Source organism: Procambarus clarkii, chromosome 53, assembly GCF_040958095.1.
Source record: "Procambarus clarkii isolate CNS0578487 chromosome 53, FALCON_Pclarkii_2.0, whole genome shotgun sequence".
NCBI lineage: Eukaryota > Metazoa > Arthropoda > Malacostraca > Decapoda > Cambaridae > Procambarus > Procambarus clarkii.
Genome location: NC_091202.1, coordinates 7,284,736 through 7,309,569, shown reverse-complemented (window position 1 = coordinate 7,309,569; position 24,834 = coordinate 7,284,736). Strand labels below are relative to the sequence as shown.

The 24,834-nt window shown below is 40.9% G+C and overlaps 1 protein-coding gene across 1 annotated transcript in view; it reads left to right on the top strand.

The window, feature by feature from the left end:
- LOC123767225 (ionotropic receptor 21a-like) overlaps positions 1–24,834 on the top strand; it is a 277,510-nt gene that overhangs the window by 188,803 nt on the left and 63,873 nt on the right. The window lies entirely within an intron of this gene.

The window sequence follows — 24,834 nt, the reverse complement described above, 5'->3', positions numbered from 1 at the left end:
CCCCACATGAAACCGAGTCTATTTTCTTGCTGGGTATGGTGTTTCTGACTAGGGTCATTAATCCTCTTAGTCTCCCCTGCTCATACGGGAGAACATAGTGCTGATATCCAGCTAATCTGAAGGATTTCGTGGCTGGGAAAAGAGTTTCTTCCAAAACGATTATATCTGCTTTCGTGCTGATTGCAGCCTCCTGAAGTGTGTGTTTTTTATTTCCAAGACCTTGTATGTTCCACTGCAGAATTCGTAATGGCCAGACGACGGGTTCGGTTGGTGTTGCTTGTTCTACTAGAACTCCTCCTCGGAATCGACCTCTATATTCTCCGCCTAGCAAGTCGTGTCGCTGCAAATCGGACTGCATTGATAGTTCGTGGTCATCCCCGACGCTGTTGGAATCTGTGCATAACTGTGGTCCATCGCTATGTTGTTGGAAGTGCTGCAGGTCGGACTGCATTGATTGTCCGTGGTCAACCCCGGCATTGTTGGAATCTGTGCAGAACTGTGGTCCATCACTTTGTTGTTGGTATTGCTGCAAGTCGGACTGCATTGATTGCTCGCGGCCGTTTCTTGAGTTGGCGGAACCTGCGCATCTCTGCTGTTCAATACGTCTTTGTTGGCGTTGCTGCAGATCAGACTGCATTGGCAGTTGTTGTCTGTCACCTGCGTTGGAAGATTCTGTGGATCTTGGGTGGTCACTGCGTCTTGCAGTTGCGTTTGTGAATGTTGATGTCCCGGAGTCTTGACTAGCCGACTGTTGTTGGTAGTCAGTATGTCCAAGTTGCGTTGTTTGTCCTCTTGTGCTCCATCCTGTCGGAGACTGTCTATTTCTCGTGTAACTGTGGTCTGCTGCACGATCTTGTCCATTATCACACAAGTGATGTCTTGAGTCTGTTGCTGTGAGGCGTTCTGCGTCATCTGTAGGCAATTGATAATGGTCTCTGCCATGATCTTCACGATGGTTTTCAGCTGGACCTCAGTAAAACTGTATAGCTGGTGAGTAGATTCCGAAAGTAAGTGTTTTCTGCTCATTTGCACTTGCTGGACTTCTGCAACACTTTCGTGTAATGTCTGATTCGGAATCGACAGATTCGGGAAATTTTGCTCTGTGAGAGCGGGCGGCTGTTGTGGCTGTGCACGAGTGTTCCAAACGTTGGTGTTGGTGGATGTACCGCTGGTCAGTGTGTTGACCCTGGCCTGAGGTGTCTGCACTTTTTGTTTCCGTGCAGAGCAGGTTGTGCTCCAGGCATGATGTTTGCCTCCACAATTTGGACATTTGGCTGTTGTGGTCTGGTTTGCCTTGTGCTTGGCAATACAGTCTTTGGTGGGATGTCTCAGGCTGCACACTCCGCACCTCTCCTGTCCTGTGCAGCGTGACTGATGGTGGCCGTATTTCTGACACCTGAAGCAGCGTAGGGGTTCCGGGACGTATGGCCTCTGTCGGTATGTCCCCCAATCTCCAAGACCGAAAGTTTCTGGCACATGTCCCATGACGGTCACCAGAACCTGACGCGTCGCTGCCTTGTCTACTTTTGTGTGGCAACGTTCCGCACTCAGGACTTGCTTGTGTTCTAGCACTGGATCCAGGGGAAAGTCGATTGGGTATCCCAAAAGCACGACTCGTGTGCGTCGTTCTGAAGGGTCCAGCTTTACCAAGCACACAGGTTTCCCCTGCAGGACTCTTACCTTCTCTAAGTAATGTGCAGTCTGTTGGTCTTGAGGTGTCAGTATTATTTCTCCCTTCAGGTTGACTGTAATGGAAAGTTTGAGCTCTGGCTGTTCTTTTTCCATCGCCGTTACTACTCCATATCTACAGCGACTCTTCGGGCCAACCAGGGAAGGAAACTAGTGTCTCTTGCAGGTATCATACTGCCACCACCCAATGGCGTCGTCCGTTTTGTGGGGGTTTATGGAGCAGACTCACAGATGGCGTTGACGTCGCTGCTCCATGCTCCGACGATGGAGTCGGTGGCGTAACAGCTTATTATGATTTACTAAGAACAACTAATATTTCTTAAAACAAAACTACGAGCCTTAAATAGGATGTAGCTGATCTGTAATATTCTAAGAGCATGGACAATAGTAGGTAAATTTCACAACCCATGTGGGACCTGAAAACTCCAATTATCATTATAATTGAACCAATCACGATTATTCTGCTGTCTACAGCGATGGACGGGTACTGTGAGACGCAAATTGGTACCTGAGGAAGAGTTTGGGCCTTGAAAAAAATATAACTAGGAATATACCACATATGTACTAATTCATAAGCAAAATATTGACTATAAGCAATAAGTCATATATGTGCTGTCTTGTGCGAGAGCGGGTTGGTACATGATCTGGCAGAACTGTATCAGCTTTGAGGTCTAAAGTGGACAAGCTCCGATAGGAGGCTATTTCTTTGAGGTACTTTGTGCCAGTAAAGGAGGAGTCCAGCAAACACAAAATGTAGCTGCTGCTACTTTCACAAACGTTTTCAAAGGGTTGCGGGAATGAAAAGTCGATAAAATAGTGCAACATGCATTTAACCAACGTTTAATTCAAATATGATAAAAATAATTATAAATAAAATTGTTATAATAAATGGTTTTCCTAAAACTATTTTCTTTCCTACATTAAAAATATTTTTTTACATGTTTAAATAATAAATTTATGTACTATTAATAAAATTCAATAATAAATTTGGAATGTTATTTTATGGTTGTATGAAACATTCTTTAGACATTTAGTTATTCAAAGATCAGATAAAATTATTTATATATTTTGGCTAAAATTTGCACTTATAACCATTTTTTCTCCTTATGTATTCAATAAATACTAATTTCAAGTTTAAATATTAAATTTATGGATTATTCTTTAAAAAACTTTATATAAAAGTTAAATGTTGTTTGAGAGATGTGTAAAACATTCTTAAAACATTTTCTATTTTTTTTTTAATTATTCAAAGAGCAATGAATAAACTTTTTTATTTACAAAACTATTTGCTCCCTTATATATATTGGTAAAAATACTGTTTTTATGGTTAATTATTACATTTCTTTTTTTTAAAGTACTTAATTACAAACTTTAAATGTTGCTTCATCATTGCACAAAAGTTGCTTGAAATGTTTTCTTTATATATCGGATTAAAATAATTGATACATTATTTATATTAATAACCTTGGATATGCCACTCAACAGCTTTAACTGAGCTACTTTTACTTTATTATAATTAAATCTTAATTTTCTTCAATGTTACTGGTGGTAGATGGGAATGGGCAGTAGTTGAAGTGGTGGTGGTGGCAGGAAGGGCATGGTAGTTGTAATGGTGGTGATGGTTTAGCAGAGGGCACAGTAGTTGTAGTGGTGGTGGTGGAATGGGCATGGTATTTGTGGTTGTGGTAGTGGATGGGAATGCACAGTAGTTGGAGTTGTGGTGGAGGGTGAGAGCACTGTATTTGTGGTGGTGAGGATGGTGGAGGGGGCATGGTAGATGTAGTGGTAATGGTGGTGAAGAGAAGAGCGCGGTAGTTGTAGTGGAGGGGGAGAGCACTGCAGTTGTAGTAGTGGTGGATAGAAGGACACGTTAGATGTAGCGATGGTTAAAGGGGGGGGGCAGTAGTTGTAGAGGAGGTGGTGGAGTGGAGTGAGGTAGTTGAGGCACCATCTCTATTTCCGCCATAACCACCACCAGCACCTCAACTACCACCACGAACAGCACCTCCACTACCACCACCACCACCACCAACTACCACCTCCACTACCACCATCAGCACCTCCATTACCACTACGGCCAATACCTCTACTACCACCACCACTGCCACCACTACCACCAACACTTCACGTCCTCTACTACCACCAGCACCTACACTACCACCACCAGTACGTCAACAACAACTACGACCACTATCACTACCAGCACTTCCACTACCAACACCACAAGTATGTCTACTACCAGCACCTTCATCACCACACACTACCAGACTATACCACACTACACCACACCACCACACACCACTACTACCACACCACACCAGCACCACACTCGCTACCTTTACCACAATAATCCACCCCACACTACCACCCACCATCACCACACACACCTCCACTACCACACTACATCACACTACCACAACCATACTACACCACACCACCACAACATACCACCACTACCCTACCACACTACATCACACCACCACAACCATACTACACCACACCACCACAACATACCACCACTACACTACCACTACACCACACCACCACCTCCACTACCTCTACCACACCACACCACTACCACACACTACCACTACCACTCTACACAACACCACACACTATCTCTACCACAATACACCACCACACACTACCATACTATACTACACCACACACCACCTTTACCACACCACCACACCATACCAAACCATGACACCACATAACCACACAACACCATATTACCACACAACCGTGCGACCTTACTACACCATTTTACTTCACAACCACACCACATTGCCTCATCACCTCACAATACTACCACACTATATTACCACACAACTTTACAAGACTTTACCACATAACATCACACTACTACACAACATTACAACGCCACCACACTACCCCACCACACCACACCACCACACAACTACTACCTCACCACCATTACCACACCACCATTTTCACACCATCCCACCACACTACCACACAACCCCACCACACTACTACACAACCCCACCATACTACCACACCACACCACCATTACCACCTCACCCCAGTACACTTCCACCACACCACAACTACTACCACATCACCATACAATACTACCTCAACACACTTCCACTATCACTACAACTAGTATCCCACTTCTATCACACTGCAATTACTGCATGAGGACGAGAAACATTGGTCGGAGTCCACTGTTTAGGCCTGACATACTCTGATTCTCCTCTTCCAAATTATTATTTAATATTATGTTAATAATATATCTGTATGCCTGTTCATACAGTACAGATGTCCTGTACTAGAGTTGCAGGTGTTGAAAACCTGTAATTGATTTCACTGTCCTGGCAACTCGGGTATTACTGGCTTTATTCAAAGTAATAGTATTGTTTACTTTTAATTTTACACTGCTGGGCTACTGTTTATTCTGGATGTCTGAACCTATATGGAGCTGCAGGTGTGTTCCAGCAAACACAAAATGTTGTGGCAATCTCCAATAACGTTTCAACAGGGTTGTGGGAAAGACAAGTTGCATGTGTGGTTCAACAGGCACATGAGCAACCGTTAACCCAAAAATGGTAAAAGTATTTTTTTATGTAATATGACAATTGCATAGTTGCATGAAAGGCAAATCCTGCCTTTTCTAACACTAGTTTCACCTATATATATATTAAACAAATATTTTGTTCATGTTTAAATATTATATTTATATACATTTCACATATAAATTGTGAATGCTGTGTTTTAGTTGTATGAATGTTTTCAAGTTTAAAATTATATTTATGTACTTTATTTACATTAATGCATTACCAAAAATGGAATATGTTGTTGCATAGGTGTGTGAAGTACACACGCAACATTTAGTCTACCATTTTTATTTAAATAAAAGCAATTAGAGTGCATCAAATTAGAGTGCATACCTCTTTATCACATGCATCTGTATTATAGTAGATTTTACATTAAATATAATTTGAGTACAAATGGGTGAGTACAACTAGTTAAGTGCAACTAGGAGAGTACTTGTAGCTAGGTGAGTACACCTTGGTGAACACTGCTAGGTGAATACAAGTAAGTGAGTACAACTACATGAGAACAACTAGGGGAGTGCATGTAGGGAAAAAAATTTGGTGAGCACTGCTAGGTGAATACAACTCGGTAAGTACAACTGCACGAGAACAACTAGAAGAGTACATGTAGGTAAGTACAATTTGGTGAGCCCTGCTAAGTGAATACAAGTAGGTGAGTACAACAACATAAGTACAACTAGGGGAGTACAATTAGGTGAGTACAGCTAGGGGAGCAGAGCTAGGTTTGTACAGTGTTGATGGTGTTAGCTGTGGTTTATAGTAGTGGTATGGGTGGTTTAGTTGTGGAGGAGGAAGAAGAGGAGAGGGAAAGAGGTTGTGGAGGAACTAGAGGGGAAAAGAGGGAAGGAGAAGAGGTCGTGAAGGAACCGGAGGGGGAAGGAGGGGGAGGGGAAGTGTAACAGGAGGAGAAGGGTAACTAGAGGGTAAGGAAGGAAGGAGAAAGTGTTGGTGGATGTGGTGGCGGAGGGAGGGGGAGGGAGTGTAACAGGAACTGTGTTAGGCTTGGCGGGTATACATTGTAGGCCTACAGAGTTGCCATGGCGTGTTAGGACACTGGATTATACAGGCCTGTCATCGTATATGAATTGGGTGTGTTCATCTTCCTAAATTACAACAAGAAAATAAAGAATCAGATAATAATGTATTAAATAATGCCCCTAACAAGGCATCTATCCCGACTAACATCAACAGCCATCGTATTTCTCCCTCTGGAAGCTCTGGGGCCTGTGGCGGCGGTGCTGCCCTCCCCTCCACCCCATTGAGCCAGGGAGCGGTGTCCTCCCAATCCTCTCCCATTACCATCCTAACATCCCAGTTTACGCAATTCAAGCAAGCTTCCGGTCCTTCACTGGATTTCCCTAACTGGACCGAGAATCAGTGGTTCAAAAAGTTGTGCCTAGTCCTTGAGTCTCAAAATGCTATCATCTTGAATCTTCAAAATGAAAATCAAGCGAACCGCGCGAATCTCCATCATCAACAACAAGAAATAACTCTCCTCCGCGAAGAAATTAGAAACTTTAAAGCTAGCCAAGATCAACTCCAGCATGACTTGAATGATCGCCATGAGGAAAACAATCTTCTGAAAACTGACGAAGCCATAAAAAAAAACAAGAGGAAGCACTCAACAAAATGACTGCATGTATCAGTACATTATCCGCCCAACGTTCCGACTCCCAAGAAGAACAAGATCAACAAAAGCTGCTAGACTCTGTTACTGTGTCGTCCCAAGATATACCTGTGGAACGTGTAGGTGAAAAGTGTATTGAAATAGCTCAGGCTCTCATAAAAAAAACGAATTGCAGGTCACTCTAAACAAAACAGACATTATTGCTGCCTACAGAGTAGGCAAAAAGAATCCATCAGGACGAAACCAACGGAAAATTCGCCTGAAGCTGACTTTCCAGTCCATGAAATCTTATCTTGTCCGGAAAGCTGCATCCGAACGGAAGAGAATATACATCAACGAGTGCTTGACTAGAAAAAGACAGCAACTCCTCTACCGCCTTCGGCAAATCCGTCATCAAAACCCAGATATAATTCATCAGTGCTTCGTTAGAGATGGCTTGTTTAAAGTGAGAAAGACTTAAGGGGGTAAAATGTTTACAATTGCTAATGAGGAGAACCTCAACACTTTCCTCTCCCAATGTGGTTTGTCTCACCTTATTATCACTCTCAATGAATCAACTTAACTAACCCCCTTGTCACCTAGTGCGGGCTAGGTATCCTAAGTCTCCTTGTTTCACTTTTTAATTTAATTTTTAATTTACTCTTTACTAGTCATTTACTGGACTTAATTAATTGAGTGCATTAATATTTCTTTAGGTCTTATTAATTATACAGTCATAACTAAACCATTTATAGTTATTAATCATTAGCTTAAATTTGCCTATGTTTATTATTCAACTTTTTTCTTTGATTTCATTTATTACCTAGTTTGCCTAGCCTCGCCATACTCCCCTACTCCATTGTACCCCTGGCTTTGCCTGTGTCTCAAAATGTAAATTATTACTTACAGTGTACCTGAGAGTACCTGTAAGCAATCTACCTCATTTTTCTTTATTTGTTCATTTGTGTTTGTATTGTATAGTCTTGTTTATATATTTTTTCCCCCTTTTATATCAAAATTCTATTTTGTACTTGCCATTCTTGCCTTGTTTTCCTACAACCAGCCTTCTTATGCAGACAAGTATAGACCCAGAACTAAACCTCTTATCCACTATCTATGAGAATCATCACTTTAATGATCAAAATTGCAGATATTTTACAGCACATGACGTAAACAATGTTTTAACACATAATCACAATATCTCTGTGATCAACTTGAACGCTAGATCCCTAGGTAAACACTTCGATGATGTTAGTGCCTTGATTGAAACTATTGACAACAAATTATCTTTTATTATACTTACTGAAACGTGGTTGAAAGAGGATACTACTCAACTCTTTAACATGCCTAACTACTCGGCAATTCACAACTGTCGTCAAATTCAGAGAGGTGGTGGTACTGCTCTTTACATCCACCAAGAACTAACATGCTTAAAAGTAATTAGAACTAGAGACTGCTGTGGGGAGTATATCTTTGCCAGTTTCAGAGTCAAGGGTGCCGAGTCTGTCCTGTCTGTGGGTGCAGTCTATAGAATTCCTAACACTGATGTGTCCGAATTCAACTCAAACCTTAGAAATCTAATACTAGATAACAGACTGAACAAAAACCATCTAATTATCGCAGGGGACTTTAATATTGACCTCTTCGAACCTGAACACCCTACTGCTGTTAGCTTCCTCAACTGTATGAATTCCTGCTTCCTCATACCCTTAATCACTAGACCTACTAGAATAGTACTGCCACGACTCTAGATCACATCTGAACCAACATAACCTCTCCGCTTACTTCAGGTATAATCACCGATAGCACTACAGACCATTACCCCACATTTCTCTTAACAAACATTAACAAACCACCTCTAGAGACAAGGGAGTTAAGCTTTAGGCTGCACAATGAAACTGCTATATACAATTTTAGAACTGCTGCTGATAATGTCAACTGGGAGTCCGAGTTAGGTAACATGGAGGACATCAACCTAGCAGTGCAATCTTTTCTTCAAAAAACTCTCAGCCTTTATAGCAACCACTGTCCTATGCTTACGAAACAAGTTACAACCAAAAGGCTTAACAATCCCTGGCTTACAAAGGGAATACTTAAATCTATTAATAAAAAACATGACCTTGATAAGAAGAATAGGTTAGGAACCGTCTCTAAAGAATTCTCAAAGAATTACTAGTTATTGCTATCTAAAATAATTAGACGAGCCAAAACTAAATACTACGAGGATAAATTTACCCAAATAAAGAGCAACATTAAAAAAAACTTGGAGCACAATTTCACAAATATTGGGATCTAAGAAGATTCTAAATAACAAACCAACACTCCTGTTCAATAACGATGATCAGCTTTCAGCCTCTGATTCTGCTATTGAGTTCAATAGGTTCTTCTCTTCCATTGGGCCATCCCTTGCAAATGATATTCCATCTTCCAGAACTAATGTTAAGGACTATCTTACAGGTAACTATCCACAGTCTCTGTACCTAAAGCCTACTAATTCCACTGACGTTAATGAGATAATCCTTTCCCTTAAAACCAAATCTAGTGCCCTTGAGGAGATACCAACTTTAATTTACAAAAAAGCCTCCAGATCTTTAGCCCCTGCTATTGTATTGCTCTTCAACAAGTCACTTGAACTCCAAACCTTTCCAGATATTCTAAAAAAAAGCAAGAGTAACCCCTGTCCACAAATGTGGTGATCTCACAGATGTTAACAACTACAGACCTATATCAATCCTGCCTAACTTGTCAAAAATATTTGAAAAATTAATCTACAAGCAGCTTTACTCCTATCTAGCCAAACACAATATACTTAGCTCTTGTCAATATAGCTTCAGACCCAAAAAAAGCACTAACGATGCACTTATTAGTATGATTAACTTGATTCATGCAGCGTTTGATAAAAATGAGTTCCCTGTTGAGTTATTTGTGGACCTGCGTAAGGCTTTTGGCACTGTCAACCACCAAAACCTTCTTCGTAAATTACATCATTATTGGGTCAGAGGACACTCCCTGCAATACCTCAAATCTTACCTTACTGACAGGCTCCAGTATGTGTCTGTGAATAATTCAACTTCTCCCACCCTACCCATCAACATTTGTGTTCCTCAGGGCAGCATACTTGTCCCACTCCTCTTTCTCCTCTACATTAATGACCTTCCAAATGCCTCCCAACACCTCAAACCAATTCTATTTGCTGACAACACAACCTTCATTCACTCCAGTCCTTACCCCCTTGCTCTAAATGCCACAGTAAATACTGAGCTAAATAAAGTCCATCTTCGGTTAACGGCCAACAAACTCACCCTTAACATTGACAAAGCTTTCTATATTCTGTTTGACAATAAATCCTCTAATCAAATAAATCTCAGAATAAACAATACCCAAAATTGTAACAAATTAGATGGCAAATTCCTTGGCGTTCTCATTGACCACAAGCTAAATTTCCAGAGACACATTTTAAATATATCAAAATAAGTTTCAAAAACTGTTGGCATTCTTTCTAAGATCAGATATTATGTACCCCGCCATGCCCTGGTGACGCTCTATTACTCCCTCATCTATCCATATCTCAACTATGGTATTTGTGCTTGGGGTTCTACTACCCAAAATCATTTACATCCACTAATTACTCAACACAAAGCTTCTATTAGGACAATATCCAACTCTGGCCCCAGACATCACTCGGTACCCCTAATCAAATCTCTGAATATGTTAGATATTAAGTCACTGCACATTCTCTCATGTGTATTATACATATATAAAACGCTGAACTGTAATGCCAATCCTGACCTCAAAAGCTTCATTGAAGGTTGTAACAGAACCCATGAGCACCACACCAGAAATAAATTAAGTTTTGATATTCCAAGAGTACGACTTAATCAAACTAGAAATGCTCTACAAATCAAGGGACCCAGAATGTGGAATGACCTTCCCAACCATGTTAAAGACTGTACCCCTCTCAACCAGTTTAAGATAAAAACGAAGCACTACCTAATAAATTCCCTGTAATCTACCTTACCCCCCTTTTGTCAACCCATGTCTGTTTTCTTAAACAACGCTGTTTGTCGACCTAATTGTATTTGTGCTGCGTTTTCAGCTATGTTTCCCCCTTTTTTATCTTTATATTTATTTGTTCTCAACACATTTTATTCTTTATACTCAATTAGTATTAAGTTTTAGTCATTAATGTTTTTCCTGCCCGAAACGCTTTGCGTAATAGTGGCTTTAGGCATTGTATGTACTTGCTCCATCTATAAATCGATCAAATTATGTAAAATCTCTTGTATGTATGTACCTTACCTGAATAAACATTTTATTTTATTTTGTTATAAATAACTTAATCTCTGATTTTACGTTTGAATTAAATTAATATTATAAACATTCTGTGGAACAATAGTTGGCAAGAGGGTCCCAGCAGGCGCGGGTCAGTAGTGAGCTGACAATTGTCTGGGTGGGGCAGCATTTATACCGTGCATAGTGACACTATTACCCCCTCCCCATCCTCTCCCTCCTCCTCCTCATCCTCATCCCCCTTCTCTTACCGCCTCCCCTCTCCCTCTCCTCTTCCCCCTTCTCTTACCCCTCCCCTCTCCCCCCCCCTCTTTCCCTTCCTCCTCATCCCACTTCTCTTACCCCCTCCCCTCTCCCTCTCCTTTTCCCCTTCCTCCTCATCTCTTTTCTCTTACCCCTCCTCTTCCCCTTCCTCCTCAAACCCCTTCTCTTACTCTTCCTCTTCTTCCCCCTCCCCTCTTACCTTTACTACTGTTACCTCCTACTATTCTTCCCCCTCCTCTTCCCCTTCGCTACTTAATTCCCCCTCCCCGACCTACTCATCCTTAATTTCTCCTCGACCTCCTCTTCCTTCTTCCTTCTTCCTCCTCCTCCTCTTCCTTCTTCCTCTTCCTTCTTCCTCCTCCTTACCCTTCTTTAACCTCCTTCTTCCTCCTCCTCCTACCTCATCCTACCCCCACTACCACCTCCACTACTACCACCACCACCACCACCACCACCATCACCATCCACCACCTCCACTACCACTACCACCTCTACCATCACCACCACCTCCACTACCATCGCCACCATTACCTCCACTTCAACCTTCACCACCACTACCATCCCCTCCACTACTACTACTACCACTTCCAGCACCACCACTACCACCACCACCAGCACCTCCACAACCACCACCTCCACTAACACCACCACCATCTCCACTACCACTGCCACTAGCACCTCTACCACCAGCACCAACACCTCCAATACCACCACCATCAGTACCACCAGTATCACCATCACCAGTACCACCACCATCACCACCACCACCTCCACTTCCACCAACACCTCCACTACCACCACCAGCACCTTCACAACCACTACCACAACACACACTACCACACGCTATACCACACACCACCACACCAAACCACACACTACCACTAGAGGAAGAGATGCAGATTGGAACGGGAACGTCGTTCCCTATATAGGCGAAGAAAACGAATAGCGGAACAACTTGAGAGTCGCACCCTATCTCAAGAACGGCAAAGAAGGTTAGATAGAGAAATAGAAACAATTGAACGGAAGCTACAAGAATCATACAAAACCCTGGAGAGGCAAAGAGAGCAAAGGGCCCATCAGTGAAATAGAGAGAAATCCGAAATATTTTTTCTCCTATGCAAAATCAAGATCAAAAACCACATATAGTATAGGGCCCCTGCGAAAGGGAGTTGGAACTTTCACCGATGACAACAAAGAAATGAGCGAGCTACTGAGAAAGCAGTACGACTCTGTTTTCAGCGAGCCATTAAACACACTAAAGATTGATAACCCAAATGAATTTTTCATGGATATGATACCAACATCAAATCATATATCAGACGTCACCCTATCCCCACTGGATTTTGAAGAAGCCATAAACAGTATGCCTATGCACTCTGTACCAGGCCCGGATTCTTGGAACTCCATATTCATTAAGAACTGTAAAAAAACACTATCGCAGGCCCTCCACATTCTGTGGAGACAAAGCCTAGATACTGGCGTTATTCCTGATATACTAAAAACAGCAGAGATAGCACCACTTCATAAAGGAGGAAATAAGGCAGAGGCCAAAAATTACAGACTGATAGCACTAACTTCGCACATCATAAAAATTTTTGAGAGAGTGCTAAGAAGTAAGATCACAAAATACATGGAATCACAGCATCTCCATAACTCCGGACAACATGGTTTCAGAACAGGGCGCTCTTGCCTATTGCAGTTGCTGGACCACTAATGATATGGCATTAGATGCTATGGAAGACAAACAAAACGCTGATGTAATTTACACAGATTTCGCAAAAGCTTTTGATAAATGTGATGTGACCATGGTGTTATTGCACATAAGATGCGTTCAAAAGGAATTACCGGAAAAATAGGCAGATGGATCTACAATATCCTGACCAACAGAACCCAATGTGTAATAGTCAACAAAATAAAATCCGGCCCATCAACCGTGAAGAGCTCAGTCCCCCAGGGTACTGCTGCTTGCTCCAGTACTTTTTCTCATCCTCATATCGGACATAGACAAGAACACAACCTATAGCACTGTATCATCCTTTGCAGATGACACTAGGATCTTCATGAGAGTAGGCAACATAGAGGACACGGCAAACCTCCAGTCAGATGTAGATCAGATCTTTCTATGGGCTACAGAAAATAATATGGTGTTTAACGAAGATAAGTTCCAGCTCATGCGCTATGGAAAAAATGAAAATATAAAAACGGAAACCACGTACAAAACTCAGGCAAATCATAACATAGAACGAAAAGGCAATGTAAAGGATCTGGGTGTACTCATGTCGGAAGACCTTACCTTTAAAGAACACAATTTTGTAGCCGTCACAACTGCAAGAAAAATGACAGGTTGGATAACAAGAACTTTTCACACTAGAGATGCTATACCGATGATGATACTTTTCAAAACGATTGTGCTCTCTAGAGTGGAGTACTGCTGCACAATGACAGCCCCTTTCAAAGCTGGAGAAATTGCTGACCTGGAGAGCGTGCAGAGATCCTTTACTGCTAGAATCCACTCAGTAAAACATCTAAACTATTGGGACCGACTAAAGAGCCTAAAACTGTACTCCCTTGAGCGCAGGCGGGAGAGGTACATAATAATTTACACGTGGAAAATATTAGAGGGGCTGGTCCCAAACCTGCACACAGAAATAACATCACATGAGACCAGAAGACATGGCAGGATGTGCAGAATACCCCCGTTGAAAAGCAGAGGTGCAACAGGTACTCTGAGAGAGAACTCTATCAACATCAGAGGTCCGAGACTGTTCAACACGCTTCCACTACACATAAGGGGCATAACTGGCCGATCCCTCACAGTGTTCAAGAGAGAACTGGATAAGCACCTCCAAAGGATACCTGATCAATCAGGCTGTGACTCATACGTCAGGCTGCGAGCAGCCGCGTCCAACAGCCTGGTTGATTAGTCCGGCAACCAAGAGGCCTGGTCGACGACCGGGCCGCGGAGACGCTTAGCCCCGGAAGCACCTCAAGGTAACCTCAAGGTAACCACTACCACACTACAACACCACCACACACTACCTCAACCACACTACACCAACACACACTCCACCACATCACACACCATCATTACCACACCACCCTACAGCACCACCCCACCACACTACCTCACCACCCCACAACACTACCACACAACTTTTCCACCACCACCACACCATATTACCACACAAAACATTGCACCACATTACCCCACCATCACTACCACACAACTACCATGCCATACTACTACACTGCCACGCAACCCAACCATACCACCACACCACCATACAGCCCAACTACACTACCACGCAACCCAACCACATTACTACACCACACCACCTACCTTGCCGGGGCTTAGCATCCCTGCAGTCCGGTCGTCGACCAGGCCTCCTCATTGCTGGACTGGTCAACCAGGCTGTTGGACGCGGCTGCTCGTAGCCTGGCGTATGAATCACAGCCTGATTAATTAGGTCCACCCACTCCACCACACTTCCACCGCAGAACCACCACTACCACATCACTGCACGATATTACCTCAACACACTTCCACCATCACCACAACTAGTACCCCACTACTACAACACTGCAAATACTGCACAACCCCACCACACAACCACACTACTGCACCATATTACCACACCATACTACTACACCACACCACCACTGTACCATCACTATCGCACCACACAACCATGCACACCACAACCACAAACATCATCAATCACTACCACCAACAATGACCATCACTCACCACTGCCAACAACCACCATTACCACACCAACCACAACCCACCAAGAACAACCACTCCCCCCCCAACAACTACCATGGATACTCCATTAAGTGAAAATGAATAAAAAAAATTTAACCCACCTTCATTATGCTCCTGTTTTATATATACTAAATATAGAAATATATCTTTTATATTTCTATATTTTTATGTACATACATTTTTATAACATCAATCACGAAAACTACTTTTATGCAACATATAAGGTTGCCACAAGGTATCAAAATTTTGTTTAGCCAACGTTGTGTAATAACCTTTGTGGCAACCTATTTAAGACCACATTCAATAACGTAGCTAATGTTACCTATCGTTCGTTACGGCTCGTGACCCTACAGCAGCCAAGCTTTAATTACGTCTAGGGATACGAGAAAACTGCTGTTCTCAAGAGCGGGTCACCAGTATAACCCCTTGATAAGTAATGAGCACATAATAAAAATCTTCCTTTAGGACTGAAGAATAGATACAAAATATTATATAGATATATATTCAAGACAGTATAATATAAAAACACAGATGGTCAAGTTAACTTATACAACAAACAAAAGGTATTGTCCTTCTCCTAATATAGTATAATAAAATATGGCACAACAAGAAGTAAACAGACTTATCTCCCACATGTTATTTCTTCGAGTCCCGTGAAGCTACTGAACTCTCGCTCTGTCGCTACCCATAATCCTCTCCCGTCTGCCTCATCCAGGATGAGGGATGGAAACTAAGGACTTTTTAATATTTAAAACTAATTGAACAACCACTTGTTCTCAAAACACATAAGACTGCAAATTACATATAATAGTTACAAAATATATAAGTACAATGCCACCTGTTTAATTACAGAAAATAAACAATTATATATACTAAATAAAAGTGACATCTGTAACTCCCAACTGAACAGGTCCAACTTCCCGAATCTAACAGGTATTAGACGTGTGCAAAGCAACCGCACTCCTGTCTCCACTGACGCTGCCACACCACACGATAATTTACCAAAAACACAATGTGTGTACATATACAGGCAATGATATAATAGAACAAAACAAGTTATTTTAAATTTATATACGTATTCTGCTAGGAGTACGTAACACTTCCACCTCCAAGAAAAAAAATGCAATAGATTGAAGATCAGTGGCATTTTTTCAAAGTAAAATGTATGACACTTGAGATTTATGGTATTAATTACACCAAACATGTAAAGTAATAAGAACACATTTCTGGACAAAAATGAAAACACTCCAAATATAGTCTTACAGGAAACTCAGAAATTTCAGTCTTATGACTATGTTCTACATATGTGTCACTGGAGTATGCAAATTTATCTCTCCAAGGTACTATTTCATTTATTTCACTTTGTTGCAGGTCATATTTCACACTCCTATCTACATTATTATCATTAGCATGAATAGAATTGTCAATAAAGGTAGCTGCTTTCACACAGTTATCATGGCAATTTAGCTTTTCATTTGTTTCTACTATTTCTCTAAGATCAGTTCCGTATTTCCATGTGATCCCTTTTTCACATAGTGAATTTTTTCCAAGACAGCCTCCATTTTCCATTACTCCCTTTTTCTGGAGCTGAACTGCTTACTTGAAGCTGACTGGATGTTGAGTAGATTTGGGACTTCTCCTGGGTATGCTCTGACACAGACATCTGCTCTTCATCACTCTTGATCCTCTGTGGAACACATACTCTCGCCCAATGGATACTAAAATTAGAGAAATTAGCATTAAACCTCACAATTATGTATAAAACTTTCCCATTCATAGAACCTTCGAAAACACAAGACACCGACTTAGCAAACCTTTGACCTTCAAACCAAGAAATACAACCCAAGATAAGTGCAAAGACTACCTGATCGAACTGACTCAGATGATCCATAAGGAACACAGAAATCAATTGCCTCATAACTCTGTCATAACGATCAGTGAAAGAAAACAGGCATATGCCTAGGCACCATATCTCAATCAGAACTCCGAAGACAAGTGCACACCCCCTGATGGTGAACTTGAACACAACACACACTTTCATCAACCGTCTAGTCTGCCAAAAGACTAAATAAAACATGCCGAAAACTTTACAACCCTCACCATCACTTCCCAAGTGATTTACGTCTGATGACAACCAATCAACCAAGAGGTTTAAGGGTCTTAACATCTTGAAGATGAACAGCAGATTACCTGGGAAACACCCAAGGACAATCTGAAACCCTTCACAATGATTAACTCTAGGTAGGATAACCTTATCCCCCAACTTGAAATACACACCTGGAGCCTCAAACATCTGCTCCCCAGTATGATTTAATCCTTCACCCACAATATGACTCTGAAAGTCAACACCACACTTGAGTGGAACATACACTTGCATCATTCGTGCATTAAAATACCCTGGATCTGAATATAGAGACACTGCTCTAGCATAACTCACCACTTCCTCAGAACTGCTGGGTGCACAACCTACTTGAGTAAACTCTCTCTGCTCAACCACAAGGCTTGACAAAGATGTCCCACAGTCCATCACTTCACAAGAAAATGGCTCCTGCAGAATAAAAGTAGATTTCAACATCCTACACACACTCTGACTCAATGTACACAATGAGAAATACTTACTCCACATGGAATAAGAATCACAACTCCGCAACTTAGATCCAAATGCTACTTTACCACTATCAATTGTTTTACCAAAATTTCCTCCCATGACTTCTGGAGCTGCTTGGAGTACTGTCTGCTCACAATCAATAATAACACTACTAAGCTGGGTCACATCCTCACAGACAACTGCAGAGGGAGGCTCAATGGGTCTCCATCTACTCAACAGAAGCTGATCCTCTGGCTGCTTTCCCACGCTCTCCAAAACTGGATCTACAGTACAGACTGTCTCCTGGCTTCTCTCTGAAATAGGGTCAGTTCTACTCAATGCACTTAAATTAAGGGAATCTGAAACGAGCGGGCAAGTAACAGGTAGTTTGACCTCCTCCCCTATTATATCACCTTGACTAGGGTGAGGCGGGGCCTCTACAACAGACTTACTCTCGACAACTGATTCTAAACTTGGAGTGAGCGGGAATACTTCTGCCAACCCGACATCTTGTCCTAAACCATTCACTTGGCTGGAATACAGAGTCGTGGCTTTTAAGTTTCTCTCAACTCCTGGCACAACGTTCGTAGTGAGCGGGCAAGACAATGGTACATGGACATCCTTTCCCAATTTATTGGAATAAAGCAGAGTCATAGTATCAGGCTTACTCTCAACAACTAAATCGGCCACACAGGAATCTGGAACAACCACATCCCACTTCTCCACTGAAGGGGTACTGGTTACTGGAACAAATGCTTGAGTTACAACATCAGAACTGACAACTGGATTTATATTAGTACTGACATCAGCACAGGTAGAATGGACAAAACCATCTTCTACAACAGGTTGTTCATTCATAGAACTAACTTCAGCACAGGCAGAATAAACATGGTCTGCAACTGGCTGTTTACACAAACGGGGATCATTCTCACCCACAACATGATTTATGGCCACATCATTACCCAATATAACATCCACACCTGGGATGGGCAACTGTGTACTAACACCCACAGTGCATAAACTTGGTGTAATGGTGGATCTGAAATTAATGTCTATTAGAGGTACAGTTTTACATCCTGCAACACTCTGAAGAACAACAAACTTTCCTGTCTCTTTCTTTTCAACATCAGAAAGAATACTGGATGAAATTATGGTTTGGGAAGCACCTGTATCACGAAGAATAACCACTGGCTTCCACTTCCCATTAATACACAAAACTTCACCTGAAGACATATATGGTGAATACTGTTTCACCCAATTGGGGTTTACAGTTACATGTTTATTAGTAAGTTTATTTTGCACACCTCTACAATAAATGAGACCAGTTGGTCGTAACTCAGGGTGCAATATAAAACAGGAATTAATTCCATGACCTTTTCTCTTACAATGGGAACAAGACCTTACAGTGGACACACTGGTAGAACCAACTGTAGGTTTAGAAGTAACATTACTAGGCTTAGATGATCCTGGCAATGGAGTAACAATCTTAGGGTTAGTAAGAGAAGAGTTCACGGGAGTAACTGTCGCACCAGGAGGAGACTTATACTGATAAGGAGTTCTGTGAGCATTATAATTTACTCTACGACTAGGCTTAGGTGAAGTGGCCGTAAATTGGGCCTTAGTCAACAACTCGTGCTCATCAGCGAGCTTTGACAGCTCATAAATATCTGCTACATTCTTGTGTTCTGCCATAAAAGTAGACAACTGGTCTGGGAGACATGACAATACTTCTTCCATTATAAGAAGATTCTTTAGAGCATCAAAGTCAGTGACTGAAAGTGACTTTAACCATCTGTTGCAAAAATTCGTCTTCTGACGAGTAAAATCTGCTATTGTCTGATCACTTATCCTCCTTAGGTTCCTAAACTTTTGCCTGTGTGCCTCTGGATTTATTTGATATGCATTTAAGATGCTTTTCTTTACAAATTCGTAATCAAAGCTATGAGCGTCAGGTAGGGATGTAAAAACCTCCTGACTACGCCCCTTAAATTGAGACTGCATAATGGCTACCCACTGATCCCTTGGCCAGTTCATACTGATGGCAATTTTATAAAAATGTGCAAAGAAAACCTCAGGATCCTCCTCATTGAACTTGGGAAACTCTATATACTTATTCATCCTTATGGGATTATTATCACTATTTGTTGAAACATTACTAGTATTTCCATGCCCAGCTGCCATACGCTGTGTTTCAAGCCTGAAGTTAGTGTCAGCCATTTGTTGTTGAATCTCTAATTGCCTAGTTTGTTCCTCGGCTTGTTGCTTCTTTGTGGCTTCTAGTTGCAACTGTGCCATAACCTCTAAACGTCTAGTCTCAAGCTCCCTTTGCTGAGCTTCAGCCTCTAATATTTACTGTTGCTGTTGAGCTTCAATCTCTCTTTGACGAGCTTCAGCCTCTAATATTTTCTGTTCTTTTTGAGCTTCAAACTTAGCATTGGCTATTTGCGCTTCTAACTCAAGACGCTTTAACGTCATCTGATCACTCGACTCCTCTCTTAACTCCTCTAGAATTTCTTCCTCTAACTCTCCATTCTCAACAAAATGTGTCACAATGACTTTCAATATTTGGGCTTTAACCATTCTATTGTTGGCGGTCAAATCCAACTGATTTGCCATTTGTATTAACTCAGTCTTTTTCAGGCTCTGAATCCCTTCAAAGTCTGGGTGAGCCACCAACGCTGCAACTTTCTCCTCCATCGTTACTAACACTTGGCACTTGATTCACAACAATAATTAAAACAATGGCACTGCACTACACTTCACTGTAAAATTGTCACCACACTGAAAATTCGCTTGGCCTCACTGCACAAACAATATATAGGATGACTTACCTCAAAATCGTGAAACGTTGTTACTTGACACACAGGAAGGCTTGCTTGGCACATGGAATAGTTCTTATAAAACACACAGACACCTAACACACTGGTACCTAGGAAGGCAAGGTTAGATTAGCATAATTAAGGTTAAGTGGGAACAATATTTCCCGGCACAGGCCCCCATAACTCTTGTTACCTATTGTTCGTTACGGCTCGTGACCCTACAGCAGCCAAGCTTTAATTACGTCTAGGGATACGAGAAAACTGCTGTTCTCAAGAGCGGGTCACCAGTATAACCCCTTGATAAGTAATGAGCACATAAATAAAAATCTTCCTTTAGGACTGAAGAATAGATACAAAATATTATATAGATATATATTCAAGACAGTATAATATAAAAACACAGATGGTCAAGTTAACTTATACAACAAACAAAAGGTATTGTCCTTCTCCTAATATAGAATAATAAAATATGGCACAACAAGAAGTAAACAGACTTATCTCCCACATGTTATTTCCTCGAGTCCCGTGAAGCTACTGAACTCTCGCTCTGTCGCTACCCATAATCCTCTCCCGTCTGCCTCATCCAGGATGAGGGATGGAAACTAAGGACTTTTTAATATTTAAAACTAATTGAACAACCACTTGTTCTCAAAACACATAAGACTGCAAATTACATATAATAGTTACTTACAAAATATATAAGTACAATGCCACCTGTTTAATTACAGAAAATAAACAATTATATATACTAAATAAAAGTGACATCTGTAACTCCCAACTGAACAGGTCCAACTTCCCGAATCTAACAGGTATTAGATGTGTGCAAAGCAACCGCGCTCCTGTCTCCACTGACGCTGCCACACCACACGATAATTTACCAAAAACACAATGTGTGTACATATACAGGCAATGATATAATAGAACAAAACAAGTTATTTTAAATTTATATACGTATTCTGCTAGGAGTACGTAACAGCTAATACGTGAAAACAAACGTTGCCACTGCCTTCAAACACTTTCCAGAACATTGTGGCAACCCAAAATAGTTTCCTGGGTTTGGTCTTTGAATGACTTCATTTCCTGCTAACTCCAGAGGAAATAGTTTTTCTAAAGTTTCAGGAGTAGTAGTGCCTTGTCACTTGACTTTCACTATTCTCAAGATATTCTGGTTGTCTGGATGAACAGACACTATTCTGCCTATAGGCCACTCTGAGCATGGTCCTCCGTCATTGTCAACCAGAATAATATCACCAGGGTTTAGGTTAATTTTGTTATAGGGGCTACTTACTCCGTAATGATACTCTCTAAGAGAAGTTAGATATTCTCAAGTCCAAACGTCAATCCGCCGACTTATTAGTTCCACTGAGGCGTTCTGCTCCAGTCGATCTGTCAGGCGGGAGTTGCCACAAAGCTATCATTATCTAATTTTTTCAATGTCTCTGATTGATTTTTTTTGCTGTAATATTATTCAATAGTGTGTAGTGTGAATCATCGCTATACTCAGAAGTATTGTGTGCATATTATTGATTCATTTATTATGTTCATAAAACAATAATTATATAGTTTTGTTGTTATTACACTATATTCACAGGCTATATATAAGTATCTGTATGTTTTGTTCACCATAACGAACCACTAAGTTGTTATGGTGAGTCAAAAAGCAATGAGGAGTGGCAGCCACCCACTCACCGTCATTCACCAACACTCCTCCCACCATACCGTTTTTGCTTTTATTCACTATATACAGACGTTATATATAAGTATCTACATGTTTTGGTCCCCATAACTGAACAACTAAGTTGGAATGGTGAGTTCAGGCAATAAGAGAGATAACAACACACAAGCTAGCGGCTGCCACCCTCACTGGTTTAAGGCCAGACACACTAAAAACTTCTCCCCCTACAATACTGTTTGTGGTGTTATTACACTATATATACACATTATATATAAGCATCTACATGTTTTATTCACCATAACTGTACAACTAAGCTTGTATGGTGCCCAAAGAGCATAGTGGCCACCAATACACAGCATGACATGTCATGCAGACGATGCCACCTCCCTCACCAAAATCCAAAATGGATGCTCCCAACATTCACCTGTTGCCGTTATTACACTCTATGCACACGTTATGTATAATTACCTACATTTGTGTTCACCATAGCTAACCACTAAGCTGGTATGGTGAATCCAGACAATAAAAGGTGGACACGTAGAGTCAGACGATGATGCTACCTCCCTCCCTCCCTCAGGATAACTCCTCCCATCATACAGCACAATGCTAATTATCACAACCATCCTGCTATTATCAGAATCCTGGTAATTTTTATCACAGTCAGAATAAATTAGGCCTAGGATTGCTTAGATTTAGCAAGGTTCTTTAGTTATTTTTAAGTTTTCATAGCGTGCAATTTCGGGCAAATTCAATAATACAAACGCGAACATTTATAGCTCCACTGTCCATTTTTTCACATTTAACCAAATAGTTGCATTAAGTACTATAATTATTGGAGGATGGCCTGCTAAATATATACCTTTTAATTTGTACTTTATGATAACATCACAATTAACTTGTTTGTGAAAAGTTTTATATAAGGGGTGAAACAGTCCATCCTCTCGAGGTCCTACAATGGACAGAACATAGTGTACTAAAACACTAGAACCTAATCAAGCCTAACCTAACCTAACCTAACCTAGCCAGACCTTCCTTATCTTATCTTACGACCATACATAAAAAAGGTGAAAGTTTGTGAGCCATTATGGTTTATAGTACCCCTATATTTGTTCATGCGGGGTTTTCACATCAAATTACAGTGTCTATTCCAGAGGACAGATTTAGTGAAAAAGCCATATTGAATAGATTGCTAGTCATTGCCATGGTACAGTTAGATAACAACTTTGATACACATAAAGACCATTCCCTCCAACTTAAACTATAGAATCAAGTTGCAATGTGTCAAAAGAATGGAATAAATTAAAACAGCCGCAGTTCATTGAATCTGAACTAGGCTATTAATTTATGGAAAGCTTATTGAGATACAAACAATTTAAGGCATTGATTTGAAGAGACGTAAGTGTCCATTTTCTTTACCAATACATACATGGAATTACACTGAATTATAACACTTGATAAATTGTTCCACATGTTTACTATTTGATTAAAGAAACTTATTTTCCTTCCTTTGACTGGAAAAGTTTGCCTTAAATTTTATAGGCATTAAATTCAAGCGAGGTAAGATATACAAAATTTAAGTAATCATGCGAGTCAGTTTTGTCTTGTTTTTAATGAGCTTAAATACACGATAGAATTGACTTCCTATTATTCACAGTTATCAATTTAATATTTTTTTTTCTAAGTTGGCTTAGTTTCATCTACTTTTAAGTCTTAGTATATTGTCTGTTGATCGATGCAGAACACCCAATCTTCAGAAATACTATTTATAAAGACCTGCAACCACAAATGTATACAATATTCCAGTGAAGCAGTGAACTGTACGGACTGAGAATAACTTCAGTCGAAACTTGCAAGCTCTAAGAATGGAACCTAATATTCCATGGGGAGTGTTTACAGCTCAGTGAACTGCCTACTAGGCTTCACATCCGCAGCCTCCATCACAGCCAGGCTTCTCTCTTCATTTACCTTCATCAATGCCGTCTTCTTCATCCTGTAACTTCTGTTTAATTTTTGTGTCAAATATGTATTATTTTTTTTTGAGATATATACAAGAGTTGTTACATTCTTGTAGAGCCACTAGTACGCGTAGCGTTTCGGGCAGGTCCCTGGAATACGATCCCCTGCCACAAAGAATCGTTGTTACAACCAAGTACACATTTTACTGTTGGGTTAAACAGAGGATACAGTTAAGGATTTGCGCCAGCAAATCCTCCCCGGCCAGGATACGAATCCATGACAAAGCGCTCGCGGAACGCCAGGCGAGTGTCTTACCACTACACCACGGAGACTGTCCGCACTATTACGTTACATATCGGTCAGCAATAAAATGCACCTACCATTTGTTAGACAAATTTGGTATGTCGGAAGTAATCTCTGTAGCCCTGTTGGTGATCTAACTTTGCTTCCTAATGAAGTGTCATCCACAAATTTATATATTGTACTGCATGAGCCATTATCGATATAATTTAAACCAATCATACCATAAACAGTGCAACTTGAAACATCTTTAGGAATGTTCTTTGTAGTGAAAAGTAATTGATTTGCACTTTTCACCTTT